We start from the raw sequence: 3,292 nt of genomic DNA, 5'->3' as shown, positions 1-3,292 counted from the left end.
GACAGCCACTGACGTCATGTCTATTCTGGCGGACACCCACGGACATCCTGTGTGTACTGAAGAAACAGCCCACGTGGGCCGAAATCACCCAAAAAGTCCACGGGAAGGGTCAGCGGGCTGAGTCCAAGGACCATCGTGCTGATATGTGGACTGATGGACAGCCACGAATGTCATGTGTGTGCTGACGGACACACACGGACACACACGGACCGCCACAGACGTCCTGTGTGTGTTGACGAACACACATAGACATCCTGGGTGTGCTGATGGACACCCCCGGACGTCCTGAGTGTAATGAACAGACAGCCCACGTGGGCCAAAATCACTCGAACATTCCACGGTAAGGGCCAGCGTGCTGAGTCCAAGGACCAGCGTGCTGATATGTGAACTGATGGACAGCCACGGACGTCCTGTGTGTGCTGACGGACAAACACGGACACACAAGGACACACATGAACAGCCACAGACGTCCTGTGTGTGTGCTGACAGACAGCCACAAACAGACACATATGTCCTGTGTGTGCTGGCGGACACCCAGGGACGTCCTGTGTGTATTGAACAGACAGCCCACGTGGGCCAACATCACCCAAACACTCCACGGGAAGGGCCAGCGTGCTGAGTCCAAGGACCAGCGTGCTGATATGTGTACTGATGAACAGCCACGAACGTCCTGTGTGCGCTGACGGACACACACAAACACACACGACATCCTGTGTGTGCTGACGGACAGCCATGGACAGCCACAGACGTCCTGTGTGTGTTGGCAGACACCCACAGACACACACAGACACACACAGACAGCCACAGACGTCCTGTGTGTGCTGATGGACAGCCACGGACGTCCTGTGTGTGCTGGCGGACACCCACAGACGTCCTATGTGTTCAGAACAGGCAGCCCACGTGGGCCAAAATCACACAAACAGTCCACGGGAAGGGCCAGCGTGCTGAGTCCAAGGACCAACGTGCTGATATGTGTACTGATGGACGGCCACATACGTCCTGTGTGTGCTGACGGACACAGACGGACACACACGGACACACACGGACAGCCACGGACGTCATGTGTGTGCTGGCGGACACCCACGGATGTCCTGTGTGTACTGAACAGACAGCCCACGTGGGCCAAAATCACCCGAACAGTCCACGGGAAGGGTAAGCGTGCTGAGTCGAAGGACCAACGTGCTGATATGTGTACTGATGGACAGCCACGGACGTCCTGTGTGTGCTGACGGACAAACACAGACACACACGAACTGCCACGGACGTCTTGTGTGTACTGACGGACACACACGGACGTCCTGTGTGTGCTGACGGACACCCACAGACGTCCTGTGTGTACTGAACAGACAGACTACGTGGGCCAAAATCACCCGAACAGTCCACGGGAAGGATCAGCGTGCTGAGTCCAAGGACCAACATGGTTATATGTGCACTGATGGACAGCCACAGATGTCCTGTGTCTGCTGACGGATACACACGGACACACACGGACCGCCACAGACGTCCTGTGTGTGCTGACGAACACACAAGGACGTCCTGGGTGTGCTGATGGACACCCCCGGACGTCCTGTGTGTAATTAACAGACAGCCCACGTGGGCCAAAATCTCCCGAACAGTCCACGGGAAGGGCCAGCGTGCTGAGTCCAAGGACCAGAGTGCTGATATGTGTACTGATGGACAGCCACGGACGTCTTGTGTGTGCTGACGGACACACACGGACACACACGGACAGCCACGTACGTCATGTGTGTGCTGATGGACAGACACAAACAGCTACGGAAGTCCTGTGTGTGCTGGTGGACACCCACGGACGTCCTGTGTGTACTGAACCGACAGCCCACGTGGGCCAAAATCACCCAAACAGTCCATGGGAAGGACCAGCGTGCTGAGTCCAAGGACCAGCGTGCTGATATGTGTACTGATGGACAGCCACAGACGTTCTGTGTGTGCTGACGGACACACACGGACGTCATGTATGTGCTGACGGACACACACGGACGTCCTGTGTGTACTGAACAGACAGCCCACGTGGGCCAAAATCACCAACAGACAACAAAAAATCACCCGAGAAGCCAAAAATTCAAAAATTAATATTTTTGAAGAAAGTTTTCTGAAAGGATGTCAAGTGTTGATCAAAAGTTGCTGTAGATATCCGTTTAGACCACGAAACTCTGAACTTTGTAGCATGCAAAAGACATGGTTAGAAGCAAAAGAAAATCATGAAAAATTACCAGAAAATAGCTTTAACCATTCTTCTGAAGCATGCAAAAAAATTAGATTCAAACTTGAAGTATTTGGATGGTACGCAAAGCTTCCGGATATCACTAAACAGCCTGCTTTCGCCAACCCAGAGATGGTGTTTGTTCGGAAGCAGTGCTGCAATGTAAAGTATAAAACGACTCTCGGCAGTGGATATCTCGGCTTTCGAATCGATGAACAACGTAGCAAAATGCCATATTTGGTGTGAATTGCAGAATCCCGTCAACCATCGAGTCTTTGAACGCAAGTTTCGCCCCAAGCCTTCTGGCCGAGGGCACGTCTACCTCGGGTCACAAATCGTGGTCCCCCCATCCTCTCGAGGATATGGGACGGAAGATGATCTCCCGTGTGTTACCGCACGGGTTGGCCAAAATGCGTGCTAAGGACGCCAGGAGCGTCTTGACATGCGGGTGGTGAATTCAATTCTCGTCATATAGTCAGACGTTCCAGCACAAAACCTCTTGATGACCCAAAGTCCTCAACGCGACCCATATATCAGGCGGGAACACCCGCTGAGTTTAAGCATATCAATAAGCAGAGGAAAAGAAACTAACAAGGATTCCCTTAGTAACGGCGAGCGAACCGGGAAGAGCCCAGGTTGAAAATTGGACGTCTTTGACGTTTGAATTGTAGTCTGGAGAAGCGTCCTCAGCGTTGGACCGGGCCCAAGTTCCTGGAAAGGAGCGCCAGAGAGGGTGAGAGCCCTGTCGTGCCGGACCCTGTCACACCACGAGGCGATGTCTACGAGTCAGGTTGTTTGGGAATGCAGCCCCATCGGGCGGTAATTTCGTCCAAGGCTAAATATGGGCGAGAGAGACCGATAGCGAACAAGTACACGAGGTAAAGATGAAAAGGACTTTGAAAAGAGGGTCAAAGAGTGCTTGAAATTGTCGGGAAGGGAAGCAGATGGGGGCCGGAGATTCGTCCCGGTCGGATGCGGAACAGAGCAATCCGGTACGCTGATCGATTCAGGCCATGGACCGATACAGATTAAGGTGGTGACCTAAGACCGGGCTTTTGTTACCCCCGCGGA

General features: G+C 53.4%; 1 non-coding gene across 1 annotated transcript; it reads left to right on the top strand.

Moving 5' to 3' along the window:
* The first annotated feature begins 2,397 nt into the window (after positions 1 to 2,397).
* On the top strand, positions 2,398 to 2,552 carry LOC125603560. Its single transcript, XR_007335555.1, has one exon. It is a non-coding gene; the product is annotated as a 5.8S ribosomal RNA (ribosomal RNA).
* Positions 2,553 to 3,292: the final 740 nt, after the last annotated feature.

The sequence above is a fragment of the Brassica napus genome, unplaced genomic scaffold, assembly GCF_020379485.1.
Source record: "Brassica napus cultivar Da-Ae unplaced genomic scaffold, Da-Ae ScsIHWf_352;HRSCAF=556, whole genome shotgun sequence".
In the NCBI taxonomy this organism is placed as follows: domain Eukaryota; kingdom Viridiplantae; phylum Streptophyta; class Magnoliopsida; order Brassicales; family Brassicaceae; genus Brassica; species Brassica napus.
This window is presented reverse-complemented; position numbering and strand designations above follow the sequence as displayed.